This window comes from Rattus norvegicus, chromosome 5, assembly GCF_036323735.1.
Source record: "Rattus norvegicus strain BN/NHsdMcwi chromosome 5, GRCr8, whole genome shotgun sequence".
Lineage (NCBI taxonomy): Eukaryota > Metazoa > Chordata > Mammalia > Rodentia > Muridae > Rattus > Rattus norvegicus.
The window spans coordinates 124,146,235-124,169,787 of NC_086023.1; the positions used below are offsets into that span (position 1 = coordinate 124,146,235).

General features: G+C 40.7%; 1 protein-coding gene across 8 annotated transcripts in view; it reads left to right on the forward strand.

Annotated features, from left to right (window-relative positions):
* Positions 1 to 23,553, forward strand: part of Dab1 (DAB adaptor protein 1) — a 1,121,076-nt gene that overhangs the window by 524,725 nt on the left and 572,798 nt on the right. For all 8 annotated transcript variants that reach the window (XM_039109333.2, XM_039109335.2, XM_017593175.3 and 5 more), the window contains exon 3: positions 14,031 to 14,102. The gene's annotated coding sequence lies outside the window, so the exon portion shown is untranslated. The remainder of the gene's footprint in view (positions 1 to 14,030; positions 14,103 to 23,553) is intronic.

Consider the following 23,553-nt stretch of genomic DNA (forward strand, 5'->3'; position numbering starts at 1 on the left):
TGTGTAGAGAGAGAGATGTGTGAGTATGGTGTGTGTGTGAGGAGATGTGTGTCTTCTATGTATATGTAACTAGTGTATGATGTATATATATGCTATTTACGTGTGATTTGTGTGTATGATATGTATGTGATGTGTTTGATATGTGTATGGGTGATACCTGTAGTTTGAGTAAGTGCGATGTGTATGACAGAGAGATGTATGTCTGTGGTGTGAAGGATATGTGTTTAACTTTCATATGATGTGTCTGTGTTTTGTATGTGTGATGTGTACTTGATGTTTGTGATATATATATATATATATATATATATATATATACACACACATATATGCATGTGTGAACTGTGTTGAACCATTTCTCTTTCCTCATGTTTGTTCACGTAAAGATATACTGATATCTCTTTACCGTATATCATTCACTTTTTATTACATTTAATTTTCTATGTGTCTGTGTGAGTCTGCAGGCTTGTTCCATGGCATACATATGGAAGTGAGAGACAGCTTGAGCGTGTTAGTTCATGCCTCCCTTCATGTGGTTCCAAGGATCGAACACAGGTTCTCAGGTTTGATGGCAAACTTGCCGAGCCTCTTGCCAGTTCATGCAGTATTCATGAACACTGCCTCAGTAGCTACACGCTGCTGTTCAATGACAATGACACTATCTCCTCTACAAACGGACACATAAGTTGCTTCTAATTCTTCAGCCGTGAATGGTGTGTCATGGCACAATTTTTATCAGAATATAGATGGTGTGTTCAGAGATTTCTTTAGTCAAAAACTCCCAAATGTGAAATCATTCCGTCAGAATCTACAAGTCTTTTGACTGCTGCTCCAATTTGCTCGGGCACCATGTAAACACACTGTGCCTTTTTAAACTTTTACCTACAGCACGCATGTGTCAAATGCTTTCTCTTCCTGCTAGTGCTAAGTATTGTTGTTATAGCTTTTTATGTAAACTATGCTAAGATGCTAAAAGCCACAACAGCTTAATTAATATTCATGTGTTTGCTTGCCTTTAAACATGACTATTTTCCTCTGCTTCTTATTCATTATGCTAAATATTTTATTCATGGCCTTTCATCATTTATCCATGGGGGCATCAAAATGTACTTCTCAGAGGATAGGCCCAACTCTTTATAGAATAAACTTATTGCATTTGCCAAATATTTCTCCAGAGACAAGCTTTTCCAGAATATTGTTTTCCCTATGTTGTTTATAGCATGAACTTTAATATAAACTTAAGATGGTCTGTACCTTCTAAGGTAGTAACAACATTCATGATGTGCATCTTAGGAAATGCAGATAAGCAAACGAGAGATAGAAAAATCATCCTATCCTGCTACTACTTAGGACTAGACATTCGTAAAATTTATACATTTCATTTTTCTCCTTTCCCTATGCATTTAAGTACTTTTAAGTAGATGTAGGCTCACAATGAACAATCTGCCATTCTATTTTTTCTACCTACAGTGTTAAGGATGTATTTGATGGTAATAAATATTCTCTCTCATTGTTGTTTTAATGGCTTCATAATGGGAACAGAAAAGTGCATTTTTCTAGGTCACTAGTGTTGAGCCTACGTCTAATAGCTACTGCTTTGGCGAAGGGTAGTCACCTTCAGTGTGGGACGTGGAGACGAGTCCATAGTTATTTGCTTAGGATGATTTCGCCTCAAGGCAAGTCAAAGGTTTAAACAAATGTTATGTTTTTGTGTAGTAAACTACAAATTTCCTTTCAAACCCATGTCTTAAGTTTACGGCATGAAATTTACTTTGACTTAAGGTTATAAATTTTTGCACAGTATTTGAAGTGATTTAAAGGAAGGAATTTACCTAGCTACTCATGTGTCAGAGGAAAAAAAGATAAGTAAATATTCAACGTGCCAAGAATCTGAATCCCCAGAGCAGATACGTCAACTCTGAAGGAAACTAAATTTCCAATATTGATCATTTGCTTTTTCCACAGTTTGCTCCACACAGCGAAGATGTCCATATCTACTAAAGATGTGAAGACAGAGAATCAAAGGTCTGACAGTGTCACTAACGCCTGCTCATGTGAACTGAGTCCAGGCCACTAGTATGTGCCTACATGATCTAAGTCCTGGATAATCTCTACTCTCTCTGACTAGTATAGTTTCATTTTCCAAAAGGGGAATCCAGAGAACTTGGGAACGTGTTAGGGGACTTGAACTGGTTCACAAAGGCATATGGCCTTTCCTGTCTGGTGTTACCTGTTTATGAATCACAGGTTTCAGCATGAGTTCTGCTTCTAGCCCTCCCCAGTTTTGTCAACACGAGGATTTACGTGCACATTACCAGCCGAGCTTTGAGAATCCACCACAAGTTCTCAATGTAGACTTTGGTCTCTCTCAGTTCCTCTTTATTTTAATTAGACCAATCTAAGACTGTATACAGTATGCTCAAACAGAAGAGTTTAATGCTAATAAGATTAATCATATGTGTACTGTAAAGTAACGTAAACCCAGCAGTGATGTTTACATAGCTGGGGATATATCTTAATATTCCTATATTCAGCATTGACTAATGTGGTTTGCAAAGGCCATATGGTAGAAAATATTTAAAGGAACTTGCCGTAATTAATTAAAAATATGTAACAAACAAAACAAACAACTGCTCTCCACAGTGTAACACAGAACAATTGAGTCATATATGTTTGGGTGGTTTATAGAGGCTCAATAGAAAAAGAAGATCTTTTATCTTATCTTCATTTCTTTCTAATATGTCACTTGGGAGAAATCTCTTCTCCTTGGCTTTCTATTTTCTCACTTTTAATAGACATTGAGTTCAATACTGAATATCATAGTCTAAATGACAAAGTGATGTCAAAATATTATCAGAGAAGAAACAGGAAAGTATCAAGAGTTGGGCGATGGCTCAGTTGGGAAGGCATTTGCCACACAATCATGAAGACCTAAGTTCAGATCTCCAGCAGCTTGTTAAAAAGCCAGGTATGGCAGCACATGCCTAGTCCAGCCCTGAGACAGTAGTGATGACAGAATTGTTGAAGCTCATTGGCCAGCCTGTCTAGCCAATCAGTTACCCCCAGGTTAGGTGAGATGGGGAAGCCATTGAAGAAGATATCCGATGTTGACCTCTCGTCCCCGCATACCTGCTCACATACATGCACCCACCCATACCAAAAACTAATTAAACCTTTTTTTTAAAAAAAGGAAGAATAATACAAAACATTTCTCCGAGTATTTCTAGTAGAGGACTTGTAAGCACACCATGTCCTTTGACTCCTGAGATCATTCACTTCAATGGTCTTTTCCGTCTCTGTTGTACAACACTAGTGTCTTTCTCATCTAGGATAGGATTCTCTGGACCTCAAGGCTGCACATATACTTTAAGGGTGGCTGTCTTAATGCCCTACCTATTTATGTCATGCAAATGAGTGGCATAATAATGTCTAGACATGTCTCTGAGCCAATGAAATCAGTTTATCTTTACTCAAATGTGGAGGGAAGCGAGAAGGCTTAATTCTAAGTCCCAAGAAGCCAGCAACCTCTGAATTCTGCCTGTGACTAGAGTTGCCTGCCATAGCTGGTAAGCAATACAATCAGTGAGTTGGGGCTTCTCCAGTCCTTGGGGTGTTTCACTGTCATATCTCTCTCTAAGGCTTATCATTCTTTCCATTCCTGGAGCTTAAACTCTTCAGTACCTTTCTTTCATTATTATCCACCAGAAGCCAGAACACCGTCTCCAGCTGAATTCAGAGACAACCCAAAGACTGGACAAAAGAGACTCAAAGACACCTTGAGTGAAATCATTGCCCTGAAATATTGTAGCTTTTTCTCTCTGGGGAGAATTCTAGAGAAAGTTTTGCTTAGTCTGGGGTCAGGATGACTGGCAGGTGATGGCAGTAATCCTGCAAGGTTATAGATCAGCATTTGTCAGCCCTGTTTTCAAATGACAGAAACTGAAGGATGTCAGCATTGCACAGAGTGGGGAGCGTTGAGTGACAACACTTTGTCCTTTGAGAGACATCAGCCTTGTACCACACGCAGTATCTCCAACCCGCTGCCATCACCACAGGAACCAGCCTCCCAACTTCATGCAGCTCTCTGGGTAAACAGTGTGACACAATGTCTTTCCTGTCACTGAATTTTGCCCATAGGAGCCAAGAGTAAATGTTTTTGTCTTGAGGATTGGTTGTTCTTATGTATTTCATTTTATGCAAGTCCATCAGAAATCCCCATCTCCATCATCTAAAATGAATGGCTTCTCTGCATCTTTGCACTTTCAAGAAGCTGACTAGAGGCTGATTTGCATGGGGGGATGGTGCTGAAATCAGAATGTGACAGAGTGGGGAGCCACACAGTGTCATAGCTGTAACAGAGACCATACCAGGTTCTGCAGCTGAGGTGGCGCTGTAGAGTTGAAGCAAGTTGTCAGTCACTAGGTACCAGTGGAAGAGAAAGTGCCCCCAGGCAGACGTAACAAGGAAAATAGGTGTTAAGCTAAGCCGTCAAATGTCTGTCCTACCAGCCAGTTTCCCGTAAATGATAGTTCATGTATAAAGGGGAAATTAGTCACTCAACTGTCCTATGGCACTGGGAAACCATCCCCAAACTGGTGTTACCACCTTCTCCTCCATTTCATTTGCCAGCTTCATCGATGAATGCTACACAAACAGGGAACGTACTGTACAAATCCAGCAGCCAGCAGCCAGAACCCAGCAGTCAGCACCCATGGGGCCTCTCCAGAGTCAGTGAATTATGCCTGGAGTCCTAGTGTCAGCCTGAACTATCAAACACTGCTAAGAGAGGAGCCTTTGATTAGGAAATTAGAAAGTCAAGTTTTGCTGCCTTTTATAGAAAGCTGACATTTTTATATCCACTCTGCCTTTGCATAGGTCAGCCTATGACTGTATTTTGTATTGGTTTTGGTATATAACATGCCTTTAACAAAGGTGAACTCTTCCCCTTTTCTGTTCATAAGGTGGGTTTGGGTTACGCGTTACCTAGGGTCTCTCACACTCACTCTGGAATAAGCTAATGAATTTTATGATTCTGTTTCATTTTTGTTATGCATTCTTTATTGACAGAGTTTGTACTAAGTGTCTTTGGTTTTTACTTATGTTTTGTGATCATGAACTCTCATGGCTGGAGCCAACTTCTGATTCAGTCTAACCAGCTCCGTTTACTCATGAGTAAACAAGCGCTTTAGAATGGTGAGGGAGAAAATTGACTTGTTCAATGTCACACCACCAGTCATGACAAGGTAGGGAGCACCACCCATGCTTCAGACTCATCTGAGGCTCACCAGCCCCACCCCACCCCCAGGTCTAGATGCAGCTAGTATATTCTGGTCTATAAAGCAACATGATCAGCTTTGCTTGTATTAACATTATTCTAGCATGTAATCTCCGCATGTGAGGCAATGACCTGAGAAATACTTTTATTTCCAGGGCTTCGCTTAGTCTACAGGGTTTATTAATTTTATTTATGTATTTGATCTCTCAAATGAAATAATAAACTAATTAGTGGGACAATTTACTGGTGTGTTCCACAGAGGGTGTTTTATAGCCTCTGTGTAAGCATGTTGAGCTGTAGTGTCAGCAGATCCACTTTCTGCCCTGGTGCCCTTAATTGCAGCCATGAGACACACATGGCAGGCAGCCCTGCTTGGGACTTGTGTTTCCAGAGGCATCTGAAGAGGTCAGGTCTTAGAGCAAAGGGATTTTTGCTCCAGAGCCTTTCCAAATTCCCTCAGCAAGCAGGCTGCTTCACGTAATTGCAAGGATCTGATTGGGTTTCCCAGAGCTGGGCATGTAGAAATTCTGGAGAATGGGGGAAACCTGAGGATAGAAGTATTGGACGTCAGATCCAAATAGGTTCGTACTCCAAGATGGAGACCAATGTGAACACCTTTAACATTGGGATACTGCAAGTCATACGAGTAAGTAAAGGAGAAATGCTAGAAGAACAGACATTGGAATAATAGGACAATAGATCAAAGATATTGTGGCCATTTACTTTGTTAAAATTGGCTTTGAAGTGAACTCTCTTCCAAGGTAGCCTCACCTGAAACCTCATGATGCAGACAGATCTTACCTCTATTCTTTCATTGTGAGACTCTGTCCTCATTTGTGACGTCAGAAGTGTCTAAAGCTAAGAATCGAACCTGGAGTCTCTGAAAGAGCAGCCAGTGCTCTTAAGCACTGAGCCATCTCTCTAATTCTCAGCAGCCATATAACTTCTCAAAACCATCTGCAATTCCAGTTCCATTGTTTCCGACTCCCTTTCTGCCTTCACAGGAACTAAGCGTTCATGAGGCACACAGACATGCACACAAACAAAACAGTCACCCACAGAGATACAATAAAATATTTAAAACTAAGTATCTAAAATTATGTGTGGAATGTAAGAAGGACTCAGTAAACATCTACTGAATGAAAGGATGAATAGGTAGATGGATGAAGGAATGGATAGATGGATGGATGGATGGATGGATGGATGGATGGATGGATGGATGGATAGATGGATGGATGGATGGATGAAGGTATGTATGTGTGTATGGATGTATGGATGTACGTATGGGGGGTGGATGAGTGTGTGCATGAATAAAGAGGGGGACCAATGCTTTAAAGCTAAATGGGAATCTGAGACCTACGACCAACAGTGTAGTCAGTAGCTCTCTTATGTGATGAGCAGAGGTAACCTTTTCTGTTCACTTATATTCACCACAGAATTATTTCAACACAGTAAACAATATCCAACATACAGGGCTTTGACTTCTCTTGACTTAAGCATGTTTCTTGTTGGTGCCCTCAGTACACATAACCACACTTATCTACAATAGAAGTAACTGCCCTACAGTGCCCTTGTGTCTCAAAAATGCTTCTGTCTGCTCACTGGCTCCCTGGAGACACAGATACAGTCACTGTTCTGGCAGCTGCCACACTGTCACTGTGGATTAGAGCAGCATGTGGTTCTTGTTGGTTAAATTCCAGATCTCTTCCTACAGCCTGGCTGTAGCACCAGCAGATAGGATGGGTGGGTTACAATCACACTCATGAAGGCTAAGAAGCCTTAAGTTCATCAGTGGAGAAATCTCAGATAGGCCTCTGCTATGATTGGCGCCACACAGATTAGCAAACTCTCAGTACAATTAGTGCATGTGTCAGCTCTGCTGCCCCACTGAACTGGACATAGAACTCTGAGAGCTATTCCCATGAAATGCCCCTGACTTGTCAATGCTGGTCACATACAGTGGCTCTTTTTGAGTTAATCCCTGTGTACTAACTGTGTTAAAGTGTTAAAGGGCCCATAGCTAGACCCGTGATTATAGACATTATGTTTACCTCTATGTGGCTTATTGATGTTGGGTTTCTAGATCTAGCCAGGGTGTCAGTATATCTTAGACATTCTTGGCAAATACCTACAATTATTTGTGTAACATACTGAATTGTGTGACTCAGTGCTTCAACTATGCTAACCATATAAAAATCAACGTACAAAAGTCTTTCATTATAGTGCTTAGCACCACAGCATGTCCACAGTGTGGAGGAAATAAAATAAAGTTTTGGAAGGGAATATGGTGTGTCTGGAGTCCTGTAAATCTCACTGTATTAACAAGAAAAGATGCTACATTCTTCCAGAATTGTAACAATTGTAAAAGAGGTAGAAATCAGAGTGAGACAAATGTTCTCACATCCACTGACATGGTTTTGTGTGTATATTTGTGAATATGTGTGTGTATCCTTGTACATATGTGCCTATATGTGTGTGTATGTTAAAGAGGTTGATGTCAGATGTCTTTTTTAATTGCTCTCCACATTAGTTTTTGAAATAGTCTCTTGCTGAGCCTGAAACACATTGATTGACAGGCTGTTTGGACAATGGCTTCCAGGGATCCTCCTGTGTAGGTCTTCCCACTGCTGGGGTGTTGCATGTAATTTTAGTTAAATGGCACACTTGCCCCGGCTAGTCACCGGTCTCCATGACTAGCTAATGCCTTCCTGGCTAGGCTCCTTTGCTAAGCCACCCAGTAATTGTCCCTTCTGAGATCACCTGGAGCTACGGCTCACATTCCACCAACCATCTGCCCAGTGGCTGGTTCTGCTGACCGCCAATGACTGCCATGTGGCTGCGCCCTCTCATCCCACCTGAATCATTGGGAATGGAAAGCACCAGACAATCTTAATATTTAAAACCAACCAGATGACACAACTGCTGGGCATGGAATCCATTCTCCTAAACTCATCAGCTGTCCTAAGCTGGAATTCTTCCAGTGGCAGAAGCCACCACCAGATCTGAACTAGCCAGGCTACACGGTGCTCTCTCCTCTCTCCTTGCCTGGCCAAAAAGTACTTCCTTTATATCATGTCCTCCTTTTCCTCTCTCGGAGCCAGAAAACCCACCCCATATCTTTGCCCAACGATTAGCTTCTGCTATCTTTATTTAGCCAATCAACAATTAGGGAAACCCCCTACACTGAGGTTACAGATACTTGCTGCTGCACCCTACTTTTTATATAGGTGCTAAAGATCCAACTTCAGGTCTTCGTGGTTAGCTGCAAGTACTTGATTTGTACATTGAGCCATCTGCCCTGCCTCTCCACTGAATTTTTTCCATCATGAATTGGATAGGTAGTAAGGATAGCGCTTACTGAATCTTTATCCTATAATATCTATAGGCAGCATTGAAAACACCTGCATTGAACTCTTTCCAGAACTCTTTGATTATTCCCAGCTGTCCAGAACAGAAACTTTTCCAGGCTTCCAGATGCTCCCAACTGGCAAACTGCAGTGTCCTTCTGGTCTACACTTGTATCATGAATAAGGATACAATAAAGGGCTAGATAAAATGTGGGGTGTCCAGAACCGTGCTTCAGCAGTTTAGACCACGAGAATAGAACTATATGTGATTGGTAGTTTATGTCAATTTTTCATTGCCTGTAATGGAAAGTCTGTTTAGTTTATTATTAAATCCATATAATTAATCTTGATGTTAAGTACAGATAAAAACCAGTATTTGACATAGTTAGACTGTCAACATGTGTCAGAATGAACGGTGATGAGCAGGTGGAGAGAAGAATGCAGTGGACAGATACTCCTCATTGACTGTGAACACTCAGGATAAACTCATAGTCATTGAAGTGTCATGGACACTTACAGAGAGATAGGAAATATAACCAGTGCAATAAGATATCGAGAACAAAAGTAGAATCTAAAGATTTGATGTTTTTGTGTAATATAGATAAATCACTACAAATCAATGTTGAAATGAAGAACCCAGAACTAAATGTTACCTGGATAGTACAGAATTATGAAGAAAAGTGGTAGATTCTTTATATCAAATAAACATTAATTCCAAGTAGGCAAAATGTGAAATCCGTTTCTGTAAACTATTTGAAAGGAACTGGAAGTTTGAACACCAGAGGTCTTGGACCAATGAGCTTGAAATGCCATGAGCATTTTCAAGTACAAGTGCGTTTACAAGTACAATGTTTCCACCAAAGGTATACTGTCTAATACACCATGACACACAGCAGCTTCCAGGGCAGATTTTTTCTGCTTTTTTTTATTTTTTTTCTCTTGCAGAAGAAGGTTGCAAGGGCAGGAGACAGATATGAAGGAATGGGATGATGAATAGGAATGGGGATGGGGTTCATGGTGTGAAATTCACAAAGGATCAGTTAAAATAAAAGCAACAACAACAAACAAGAGTTAAATTTTTTCCACATAAAACAGACAAAGCTTCTACCTGAAAGAAAAATACTTACATATCTTTTATATAAAAACGTATTTTGAAATGTGATACTGGACTGGAGAGATGGTTCAATGGTTAGGAGTACGTGCTGTTCTTGTAGAAGTTTCAGGTTGATTCATAGCACCTATATGGCGGCTCACAACCATCTGGAACTCTAGTTTGAGGGGATCCTTCTGGCATCTGTGGGCACCAGGCATATATGTAATGTACCAACATATATGCAGGAAAACCACTCATATACAGAAATTAATATATATGTTATAATATATTACAATATATTATAAACATAATTCCAATAATATATTCATATAATATTATATGAATATATATACGTATATATCATTCACAGAAAGGAATACATATATTATATATTATATCATATATATGATACCTTTATGATATATGATATGCAATATACATATATATCATATATGATGTATTTAATATATGATATAAGATATGAGATGATATATGATATATAATACAATATATACAATACATATATATAATACATTACATGATATGTAATGTATAACATGTAAAATATGATATATTTGTATATATAAATAATATAAAATAAAACAAATTTATATATAAGTAATAAATATATAGTATATTTATAATGTACTTACATATAATTTTAAAATTGTATATTGCTATAAACAAAGTAAAAAGTTACAGTTTTGACAAAATATTGTAAATTTGATAAACTAATCAACTAGCTGATGTCTGTTAGCCAAAGTATATGGAAGGGACCAGTCATAACTATTACAAACTTCTAGGTCCTCCATATCCCTTGGTTAGATATTGTCATTTACCACTCACTGTGCTGCTTCTTGTACTTCAAAAGGAACCTGTCACCACACTTACTTCAAGATGTTCTGGTGTCTGCTAAATGTCCAGTGTAAAGCTAAGCTCCCGTCTACTCCCAGCACTGTTTATTCCCATTCTGGCTTTTCCCTGTCTCAGCTGACTGGCTGACTGACAGACTAGACATTGGCTCTATTTCTTGCTTCATTTTGTCTCCGTTGCAAAGTACATTGAAAACCGAGCAAAAAGAAAAGCAAATGGCCGAAGGAAAAATATACGTGGTCAATAGAGAAGTATTAATAAAATAACTTGAAGTATTTTAATTGGGGACCTTGGGCTGGAGAGATGATGTGGTGGTTAAAGGTACCTGCTGTTTTGCTGCGGACCCAGGTTTAAGTCCTAACACCCAAACAGAGATTCACAACCATCAGTAACTCCAGTTCCAGGGGATCTAATGCCTCTAGCTCCCAATCAGCACCCCTGTCTACATACCTATATACAAGCCACCCAATTACATGCCATTAAAAATAACAAAACTAAATCTTAAAAATAAATTTAAAAAAAGATTGAACAACCTGAAAAGTCTGGCCACAAGGAAGTGTGAAAGAATGCTGGATTGATATAAACACAGCCATCATCTTATGGCCTGTAACGTGAAAGGTGGATTTTCTCTCTGCCTGGGCTAACTGGGTCAGATTTGTTCTCATACCTATGTACCTTAGAAGTCCATGTAATGTCTCATCCATCTGTGTTGCCACAATAATACTGGACAAAATAAACCCGGTCCTGATGGATGCCTGCAGTTTGAATACCATTTACACAAAGTTTCTAAAGATTTAGCCCTGGTTGCATTGTTTATGGATGCAAGTGTGAGGTAGAAGGCTGCACCACAGGCGTGGCGGGCTAGGCGGGCAGTTATCTTTGGGGTGCTGGGAAAGCATTCATGGCTGAGCTTACTTTCACCTACAGTGCTCAGTCTTGCAAAGAGAAAGACCTGGAGCACAGACACGATGGCGGAGTGCTCAGCTCCAGCCAGGCTGGTGGCACTACAAGCTTTCTGGTATAATCACATCTGTATTCAACTTCATACCTGGAATAGTTCACACAAAAATAAAGTGGGGAGCACTGAAGTATAACTCTGCGGGAAAAGATTTCAAGCCACAGCCTAGTAAGGAATACAGCGTGGCACGCTCAGGTTGTAGACCAAAGTTTGCTGGAGTGGCTTTGCTCACCAGAACTAGACATTCTGGGTTTGAATCCTAACTTGCATACTACCTAGATGTTTCAGACTGACCGTCCATCTGCTCATCCTTCAAGCAGACAATCTAGACAGAAACAAAAATAGAAAAAAATCAATTTTATAGACAGCTGAATCTTCAAAAAAAATCAGCAACGCATATAAACCTTGAGCTAAATTCACTGAAACAAGATTTTGCTAAAATCAGAAGTGAAATAAAATACAATTCTGCCAATTTCACAGAAATCCCCCAAAATAGAAACTACAAAGTTGAAAAGCAAGAGCTAAATATTAAGAGTTTGAAATGAGCTAAGGCTTGTGGTGCTTCGCGTATGTCATGGCACTCCCTGAAGCTAAGACTGGGCATGCATTCAGCAGTGCCAGGTATTGATTTAAAAAAGAAACAATTCTGGTCGGGTTTTGAACTTCATATTTTCTGTCATGTTGTCTGTTTCTACAATAAAATTGTGAAGTGTGAATCCATTTAATTTTTAAGAAAACTATGAATTGTAAAGGCCCAGTCAACTCCTAACAGTACAGGATCTGTCTCTGACTCTATTGCCTGCTTTGGGAACCTTTTCCTCCTTCTACTGGGTTGCCTAGTCCAGCCTTAATAGAAGAGGAGGTGCTTAGTCTCACTTCAACTTGATATGCCAGGGCTGGTTGCTATCCATGGGAGTCTGCCTCTTCTCTGAAGAGAAATAGAGAGAAAATGTATGGGACAGAAGGTGGGGGGAGGGACTGGGAAGAAAAAGAGGGAGGGCAAACTGCAGTCAAGATGCAAAACAAACAAACAAACAAACAAATAATAAAGGCCCCAATCATTTGCCCAAGCTTACCCAAAATACTGGTTCTTCCTCCTGAGAAATATAAACACAAATTAAAACCCTGTGTATCTTTCAGTAGTTTTATGAATAGATTCAATTGAATTTCAATAAAACACCGTTATAATCTATTCCTCTGGGCAGGAAGTCAACCAACCATAGCTGATGAGAACTATTAAAAAAAAAGACCTACCTTGTTTATGTACTTGTAACCACAAGTATGTAAGGGAACAGAATTGTTGTAATGGAGTATTACTAAGTACATTATCTTGCCTTAAAGAGATTCTGGGTCTTGGAATATACTGAAAGATCACTAGGCTGTGTAGTCCTTTACCTTGGGGCTTTGTTATTTTTAACTACAGACTCCCCCTCCTTCAGTCTCACTGTTGTCTGTGAAAGCCCGCTGTTTTCTGCTTGGTGTCCTCGTGCAGGAATCCAGTGGAAGCTTTCTTGATTATCACGATTATTTCGACTGAACAGTTTTCCATTGATGAATTGTATATTCAATCGCTCACTCGGTCTTTTCTTTATGCAGCAAAGGTTGATTGAGTGACAGCTCAGTCTCTGGTTTAGGTTCATGGGAAGCAAAGGTAGTGAATGACAACTTCATCAGGGCGGCCCATGACTACAAGGAGGCAGGGAGGAAAATGGGTAACCCAGGGCCAGGTGACACCTTCAGAATGCTGATCTCCAGGGAATCACAGAATAGGGAATCCCCAGCGAAATAAGGAGGTATGGGGGAAGAGGCACGAAAATTGTGATGCTAGAGATGAAACTGTTTATTTCTGTCTAGATGAAAATATAAGATCTTAGTAGGAACTTTGGAAAATATAAAGAAATAAGAGAAAATTTAAAATTATGCTACAAAGGTACCCACTGTTATACTTTATACTTCTCCACAAGTGAACTCAAACTTCATCGGTAATTTTTCTTTTACCATACTAAGCATATTTCCTGTATCTTTTTATTTTCTAATCTTACTTTTAAAAATGCACAATACCGTCCCTTGAAGAAATACCAACACTCATGACATCATGCTTCCAATGACTCTTTCTTACTAATAACGATGCTAAACATTTCTGTATGTAAACATGCACCTATATTTAAAACTGCTTCCCTTAAAAACAGATCCAGACGGTAAGTAACCAGGTTGAGTTACAGATGAAAGGGTGTGGTCATGAGCTGCAGAAAGAGACATACACATCCTGACCGTGCCTCTGCATGCATGTTATTTCTCCCAACACTTAGCAATGATTGTTCGTGGGCTGGAGTTGCTGACAGTGGTAGTAGCATTTTTATTTTATTATTGTTTGAACTCTTGGGGCCTATGTGTCAAAGGAGGCTGGTAGGTATTAGGGTGGGGGGAGAGGCATCATTGAATAATTCACGCCTAGCAATTTTATTATCATGTTTATTTGTTTTTCAGCATTCAGTAAGACATGGTGGTGAACCAAGGCTCTACGTCTTCATGAATGAAAGACTCTTGCACAAGGCAAAGGTAAATATTTGAGTCTGGGTGGGTCCTTCTGGTAGAAGGAAAATCGTTTTCTTCGGGAAGGTTGCCCACAAATGTGCCTGGGTTTCTCATGAACTGACAACGCCTTGTGTGTGTGTTGTTGTTGTGCTTAAAACTGGTTAGGGAACTGATGGAGTCTTTGGACGTTGTAAAAAGTGGCTTTCTTCTGGTCCAATTTGTTTTTACTGGAATTGTTTCAATTCTTCTTTTTGTTTTCTTTAAGTACCTAGCAAATACCATCAGGAACCCTAGATTTCCCCTATCTGCATGTATTAGGTTTTGTGACAGATCCTCTCAGGCTGGCCTTACAAACAACAATGTTTGCTGTCTTTTCTCCCATGCCAGCCATTTCCATACATTTACCAAGGGAAGAAAGCATTCTTGATGGTAGACAATAAAGCTAAACCATAGGTAAGATAAATGTTTCTACCTAAGTAACAGACTTGGGGATTTATGAGCTGAAGAGACAAGTACTATTATTTTGAGTTCCTAAACTTTTAAATGATGGCAACACTAAATTACGTACTTCATGCCGGAGCCAGGAAGGTACAATCGAAAACGCCCATTCCTTTGACAAATTAGAAGCATCCATTCTAATATCTATTTCTTGTTTACTGGGGATAGTGCTGAATGAATCACAGACTGGTGGATGGATGTCCCATCCAACACTTTTAATTAGCTCTTCTGCCTATTAGCATGAGCAGAGTGTTGCTTTTCTGCCATAGATTACCACCCCCAACTACTCCCCCTTAGCTGGAATAGAAGTCTTATTCTCCACAAGGTAATATTCATCTTTTCCCAGCCAGACAAGCATAGAAAATTAAACAATGGTCCTTTAAAAAGCCTAGATGATGTATTTATCATTTCCAGTTTATGTGAGTTTGCAAGGCAAATACAAGCAGGAGCTATTTGCTATGGGACCTTGGGGAACAAGGGACTAGAGAGGGAACTAGGAGGCCAAAGCATGTGAGACTTGTGGAGAAAAAAATCATTAAAAATATGAGGAGCTGCTGAAGACAGAAAAAATTAATTACTCTAAGGGACTCAAATGCCACTAGTCATTTAAGTGACCCAGTGAGAGGCTGAGAGCCTTTTCAGTCTAGTTTCTTTAGCCAAGAAGGAGGGGGCTGGTATTCCTTGGCTGTCAATTTTTGTGCATCCTTCATGACTTATTGACATGTTCAGCTGACTTGTGCCCCAGCCTTCTCTAATGAGAACAGTTAAATGAGAAATGCTGTTGTAGCCAGAGAATTCTCACCCTGTAGGCTGTCCACGGTACTCAGATGAGCTTACAGCCCTGCAGCTGCCAGATGTGAAAGAAGCCTGTAATTCACCACAGTGGGCAAAAGAGGTGACCACCCAAAACTGGCCTGAATTTGATCTTTTATTGTTGCATTTTCATCCTCAGAGCATCCTTACCTCTCTGAGGTAAGGTGAATTTGGAAAGACAAATTAAGGTTTTCTAAGGAAGATGGAGCTGAGAGCAGTCGTTTGTAGATACGGCCATCTCTTCTAGATTGCTTATCTTATAAATCTCTCAGAAGCTTTGACACTATAGACAGAAGTTGAAAAAAATATCTGTATAATGACCTCAGGGTTTAGCATCAGTAAGCACAGACCGAATAGAGGTTTTGCAGTGGTGGGCCGTGCCTGCACTCAGAAAGTCAAAGGATAATTTTAAACTTTGCCACTAAGTGGATGTGGCCCCCATGTGTCATCCTATCTCTCCCAGCTTCCATTGGGTCACTTATAAAGTGAGAAGAATAATATCTATCTTCTGTGATTTCAGAGAAGATCAATATATCCCAAAATAGCGGTGAGGGATGGATATATCACACACATGTGGTGTCCTTATTGTCCTATTTTAAAGCTTTTAAACATTGAGGCAACCCAGTGGTCTGTGTTCCTTCCTGGGATTTGGCAGTGCTCTATTGGTTTAGTTAGTTAGGGATGGTGGGAAGTCAAGCAAAGGCAGCTGGAGCAGAGGTTGCTCTGAGGACATTTTTAAGGTTTGTATGAAGCATGGCTCTGAAGGGGATTGCATCTATACCCAGGAGCAAACCTGGATAGCACTACTTCTCCAGCTTCTGCAAGCTATGCCTATGAAGTAGAGATATGTCCTGGGTGGGAAGAAGCACTGCTATGAAGTCAGGTTTCCCCAAAGAAGGTGGAGGACTTGTTTCAAAGGTTGCTTGCTCCTGGGAAGAGATGGCCATTGAGTGAAATCTGTAGGACTGGAGAGGATAGGAGAGCATTGAGGATCATTTGAAAGGAAGGAAATCCAGGCTTAGTCACCAGCATGAGGATATGCAAAGGAGACACCAGTGCACTGGTCTCTAAGCCTTTCAGGGTTCCCCCAGGTACTTGTAAAACAATAAGGTAAAAGAAGAAAAGCTGTGGATACAATTTGTCCACTCAAAGGGCAGCAAGGTAAACAACTCACTACAACGGATGAGACCAAGTCTAGGAGAGCAATACTTGGAAGCATGCTGAGAGAGAGGGTGGGATTTGAGCTAGACCCTGGAGGCTGAGTAACCTTGTGCTGGATGAGAAGGAGTCAAAACAGACATTCTACAGAAGGCCACCTGCTCACAGCAGCAATGGGCCACAAACACAAAGTCCCATCACTCACTGAAGCTTTGTACACCAGCATGTACTCAGTGATGGTCAGTGGCCTCCATAGTGGATTGCTGTCTGACCTATTTGCTGCCGTGGTAGGACCCTGGGAAGCCCAGATACATAATGAACGATGACTTAAGCCATCGTTCCAATTCCTTGGTGTTATTTTAAGTTTTTTGCTAGTTACCGTTGAAAGTCTTCCATTGTCTCAAACGATCTGTTGACTTAATTTATCATGTTAATTTGAATACCTCCTTTGGTGGGCTGGCTAAGATATTGACCAATCAGATTGTATCTTCATTTACAGACATCAGAGGTGAGCCATTACGCTTAGGGAAGGAACTAGTATCAAGGCAAAGAATGTATGTTAAGATTTATTGCAATTTACGTGTGTGTGTGTGTGTGTGTGTGTGTGAGAGAGAGTATGTAAATGTGTGAGTGTGTGTGTGTGTGGTGTGTGGTGTGTGTGGTGTGTGTGAGTGTGTGTGTGTGTATGTATGGTGTGGTGTATTTCTCTGTGTGTGGTATGGTGTGTGGTGTGTGTGTGGTGTGTGGTGTGTTTGTGTGTAGTATGTGTGTGAATATGTGTGTATGTGTAGTGTGTTTGTGTGTGTGTGTGGTGTGTGTGTGTGTGTGTGTGTGTGAGAGTATGTAAATGTGTGAGTGTGTGTGTGTGGTGTGTGGTGTGTGTGGTGTGTGAGTGTGTGTGTGTGGTGTGTGGTGTGTGTGGTGTGTGAGTGTGTGTGTGTATGTGTGTATGTATGGTGTGGTGTATTTCTGTGTGTGTGGTATGGTGTGTTTGTGTGTGTGGTGTGTGGTGTGTTTGTGTGTAGTATGTGTGTGAATATGTGTGTGTATGTGTACTGTGTTTGTGTGTGTGTGGTGTGTGTGTGTGTGTGTGAGAGAGTATGTAAATGTGTGAGTGTGTGTGTGTGGTGTGTGGTGTGTGGTGTGTGGTGGAGTGTGTGTGTGTATGTATGGTGTGGTGTATTTCTGTGTGTGTGGTATGGTGTGTTTGTGTGTGTGGTGTGTGGTGTGTGTGGTGTGTGGTGTGTGTGAGTGTGTGAGTGTGTGTGTGTATGTATGGTGTGGTGTATTTCTGTGTGTGTGGTATGGTGTGTTTGTGTGTGTGGTGTGTGGTGTGTTTGTGTGTAGTATGTGTGTGAATATGTGTGTGTATGTGTACTGTGTTTGTGTGTGTGTGTGGTGTGTGTGTGTGTGAGAGTATGTAAATGTGTGAGTGTGTGTGTGTGGTGTGTGGTGTGTGGTGTGTGGTGGAGTGTGTGTGTATGTATGGTGTGGTGTACTTCTGTGTGTGTGGTATGGTGTGTTTGTGTGTGTGGTGTGTGGTGTGTGTGGTGTGTGGTGTGTGTGAGTGTGTGAGTGTGTGTGTGTATGTATGGTGTGGTGTATTTCTGTGTGTGTGGTATGGTGTGTTTGTGTGTGTGGTGTGTGGTGTGTTTGTGTGTAGTATGTGTGTGAATATGTGTGTGTATGTGTAGTGTGTTTGTGTGTGTGTGTGGTGTGTGTGTGGTGTGTGTGTGAGAGTATGTAAATGTGTGAGTGTGTGTGTGTGGTGTGTGGTGTGTGTGGTGTGTGTGAGTGTGTGTGTGTATGTATGGTGTGGTGTACTTCTGTGTGTGTGGTATGGTGTGTGGTATGTGTGTGGTGTGTGGTGTGTTTGTGTGTAGTATGTGTGTGAATATGTGTGTGTATGTGTGGTGTGTTTGTGTGTGTGCGTGTGGTGTGTGTGTGGTGTGTGTGTGGTGTGTGGTGTGTTTGTGTGTAGTATGTGTGTGAATATGTGTGTGTATGTGTGGTGTGTTTGTGTGTGTGTGTGTGGTGTGTGTGTGGTGTGTGTGTGTGGTGTGTGTGTGTGGTGTGTCTGTGTGTGGTGTGTCTGCGTGTGTGTATGGTGTGTGTGTGGTGTGTGTGTGGTGTGTGTGTGTGTGTGTGTGTGTGTGTGTGTGTCTAGTGAATGTCCTACATGTGTTCATGCAGTGCCTATGGAGGCCAGAAGAGGGTGTCAGATACTCTAGAACTGGAGATGCAGGTGCTTGTGAGTCGTCTGACATGAACGTTATTAACTGAATTTGGGTCCTCTGTAAGAGAAGAAAGTGCTCCTAAACCTCTCTCCTTCCTTCCCAAGACAGGAACTATTTTCCCTGCTATCCTGCCTTTTCTTTTCTTCCCCCCTTCTTCAATCGACCCCCTTTCGCACCTCCTATTTACCTCCTGCTTCTTTTTATTTTCTCAGACTCCCTCTGTACCTCTGTGTTTCCTCTTTCTTGACATAGAGTCACACATTTGCCAACTTAAAAGGAAATGGGAAATCCTGGATACCAGGCAGCTCAGCTGTAGAAGTTTAAAGAGGATTCTTAACAACGTGGCAGTTCCCTTTATCTCTTATGTTTGATGGTGGTGATGGGGTTGGCTTCTGAAACTGAGTATCTGAGATTTGAATATCTGCTGTAGCCCATAAAAGCTATCTGATACTGAGCAAACCAAGATCTTTGAAATTCAACTTTTATACAAACCAAACTCAGGAGACAGACACTTTCCATTCAGGACCCTTGGAAGAATCCAACAAGAGAATGAATGTGAAGGGGTCTGGCACATTATGTACTCTTAATTTCTAATGTTAGCTCTTATTGTTGCTTATAATAATGCTTTCCTATTATAAACCTTTTAAATGCAAATATATTGATTGCTAAAAACGATGCTGTGGAGACGTTTTCGTATGTTATAGCTGATCTTAGAAAGGAGCTGATGTGTGAGTGTTCTGAATGTTCTCTTTCGCCGGAGTAACTGAGATACTGACCAATCAGATTTTTGAGCTGGGAGTCAACCATTTCCCAGGTACAGTGTCCTTCCTTAATAGTGTGGTAGCTTTGTACTATGCCAGCATGGCTAGACTGAAGAATGCTTCGTGGAACACCATCTCTAGCGTGTGACCACAGAATCATGGGAGTTTTGGAGATAGAGGAGAACTCCAGCCCCTTTGCTCCAAACCTCTGCTGGCCAGAGCTGGCCAGAGCTCATCCTGGAGCAGCAATGGGACCTGCAGCTGCTCTTCATTTCCCTGTTCCCTCCCATCTCCCTGGTCTCCTTCCACATGTCATCCAGTCAGTTTGTACCTAAAATAAACAACTTTCTTAAGAAGAAGGTTTGCCTTGCAGCATGGTTGGTCAGCTGTGTTACCCTGGACCTGCGATCATGAGATCATGAGATCATGAGATCATGAGAGGAGCGTGGTGGAGCAAAGATGTTTGTTTGATTCCCCAGAAGCAAAAACGAGGAGCGAGAGGCCATGGTCCCACAAGCACCTTCAGGGCCTTTCTCCTACTGAACTAACATCTCATTAAACCTTACCCCTTAAAGATTTCACCACCTCTCACTAGCCCTACCTTTTCGAGCAAGCATAGGACATGAGCCCTTAGAGGGTGCTCAATACCCAAATGGGCTCTCTGTACCTAACGTCTTAACCAGAGGCTCTGGCTTCTACACGTCACCCATCCCAGTAAGCTGAGAAGCAACCAACACGAAGATTCCAATAAGTTCTCGGAGGCTTCTGCTCATTCTCCAGGGTTCTCTGCTGCTTCTGATCTCTCCATTGTAGCCATCTCCTCTCACAGTGACTTTCAGAGCAGACTTCAAGCTCTAGCACTCTAGTGCAAGATGTGATGCCACAGGGCTTAACCTGTTCCCACAACTGACTAAGTAAATAATGCATATGCATCCATTAAATATATACTTACATATATTTAATGTTCATGTGTGCAAAAAGCAGAGCCAATCACTCGAACATCCATATGTATTTGTGTGTGTGTGTGTGTGTGTGTGTGTGTGTGTGTGGTGCATGCGTGCCGCGCACACATGTGCATATGTGTATACACACAGGCATCTAGACATACAAAAACAAATAATATATAACTGATCTAGTATTTTGGTTTTGTGTCTCTGATATACCCATCAGTGATACAGATAGTCATGAACTATCATAATGGGGAACTGTCTGTTTAATAGAGCAGACCACCATGCTTCTATGTTATTGCAAGTAAGAATTAAGTTTTTAATCTGAAGATTTTTGTTTCAGACTAAGATAACCCCCCACTTTCTCCTTATCATTTTCCCTTCTCCGTACTAAATCTTTTTAAGACTTTTGACTGTCCTGCTCCCTGTCATTCAATTATAGTCTTTCTGTCTCCTACCAGGTAGACCCTAGGATAAATCTCTTAATAAATTAACCTGTTAGATATGATAGCACTGAAGCCTTTCTGCTATTCCCTGTCACAAGACTGTTCTCAAATTTCCTGCATCTTTTGCAGAAAATGCCTAGAATCTGGGTGTTTACAGGGCACAGGGTTGGGGTGGAACAGGAGAAATCGCAGAACCAGACTCAGATGGGTATTGAACCTTTCTCTCCAGAGTGCTGAATACATCTGCTCATTTAGCCTAAAAGGACCTCAGGTGTGAAATGGGCACACTCAGAGCTGACCTGCCCAGTCTCAGACTGAACAGCTCTAAGTGCTAGAGACCCTCCTGACACCAGTCTATCTGTGCGGGCTTGGAGAAGTTCATGTTTGACTTATAGGAATGCTGACTCTCACTAAACGGTGAGCTTGGCTAGGCCTAGTGACACAGGCCTGTAATCCCAGCTACTCAGCTGCTTGAGAAGATGATGCAGGATGACCCTGGATTAAGACATGCTTGGGCTACAGAGTGAGTTCAAGACCAGTGTGAACAACTCAGTGTGACCCTGTCTCAAAATGGAAAGTAGCCAGAAGCCTGAGGGTCTACTCAGTGACATAGTGCTTACCTAGACATGTATGACTCTGTATGTTCAGTGCCCAATACTATCAAAAGAAAGTTGAACTTTAGAATTCCTAAGAGTAGCAAATCAGGACAGTATTTTTATTAAAGCTATTTTGATTTTTACAGGAACGTAATTACAAATGCATATGGGGCACACTGTGATACTATAATATACACATTGTATAGTAATTAAATCAAGGTATATAGTATAACCATAATTTTGAATGTTTTCATTTCCTTGTGATAGGAGCATTCAGAATCAGCCTTTCTAGTAACTTTGACAGAACCACTATACGCATGTGAACTGTAATCATGCTGGCCACGGGCCAGCAGCACTCACTCGTCCACATAGCCCCAGTTGGAACTATTGAACAGTGTCTCCTGTCATCCTCTCCCTCTTCGCTCCCTGCCCTCTGGTAGCCACCCTTCTGCTCTGAACTTTGATGAGATCAGTTTCTTTAGATTCCACAAATGGATGAGATCCTGTAGCATTTCTTCCTATGACTGACTTATTTCCTTCATGTGATGTCCTCTGGGTCAATCCATGTTGCTGCAAATGATAGGGTATCATGGTTTCATGGTAACTTATTCTATGTATATATCATAATTTCTGTAATGATCTATTGTGAACACTTATTTTGATTGTTTATATTGGCTATTGGGAACAATCACAGTAAACACATGAGGAATCTGGGTGTCTTTCCCTTAGATAAATAAGTAGTGGGAATGCTGGGTTCCTGTGTAATCCTAGTTTTAATTGTCTGGGAAACCACCATACTATTTTATTTAATGGGTTATCAATACACATTCTTACAGACAGCATACAAGGTTCCATTTCTCTACATCCATTCCAGCATCAACTGCTTATTGTCTTTCTGGTGATAACATTCAACACTCCCACTTTATTTATATTTACCTATGATTCATAACATTAAATATTTTGAATGGGTTTGTGTGTGTGTGTGTGTGTGTGTGTGTGTGTGTGTGTGTTTAGTATGTAGTATGTGTATCATCAGTGTTGTTCAAGTGGGATCTTCTGTAGCTCAGGCTGGGCTTGAATTGATTTACTATGTAGCTAAGGATGGCCCTGGACTTTGGGCCTCCTGCCTCTAAATCCAGAGTGCAAGGCTTATTAGTATGTGCCATCATACCCAGCTTATGCCTTACAAAGTAACTGAGGCCAGGACTTGGTGCACAGTAGGAAAGTACTTTGCCAACTGAGAGCCACACCCTAACCCTGTATATCTTCTTTTGTCTGATGTTTCGATTCAAGCCCTTTGCGCAGTTTTCAGGGAAGTTTCTGCTGTTGTTTTCTACTGAAGTTTTTGGTATCATTATGTATTCTAATACTATTTTCCTGTCATATGCATAGTTTATAAATATTTTCTCCTGTTTTCTATTGTTTCTTAATTAATTTTTCTTTTTGCACAAAACCTTTTTTTAGTTTAATTAAAACTATTTTCTTGTTTGTTTTGTTACTTGTGCTTCTGGGTCTTATGGGGGAAAAGTAGTGATGGAGGAAAGAGAAGGGAGAAATATGTATTGTATTATATCATAATATCAAAAATAAAAGAACAAATTAAAGTTGACCATATCAGTGGAATGAAGTATTTATCCTATATTTCCTTCTACAAGTTTTGGACTTTGGTCTTAAATATATGATTTTAATCTGTTTTAGTAGATACGTGTATATAGTAAGAAATTGGGATCAAGTATCATTTTTCTGCAGGTAGGCATCTAGTTCACCAGGTACCATTTATAGAGGAAACTATCTTTTACTCAACAATGGTGTAGAACATCACATAGTTATTTTTTTCCATGTTTGCTATTCTGTTTCTTTGGCCTCATTGACTATTTTTATACAAAATTATACTGGTGTTTCAACTATTTCTTCCTACTATATTTTGAAGTTGGGCAGTTTAACAGAAACTTATACTTCCTTAAATAAATACCCTGAATCGGTAGTAGCTCAAATTCTTGCACTATTCAGTGTCTATTG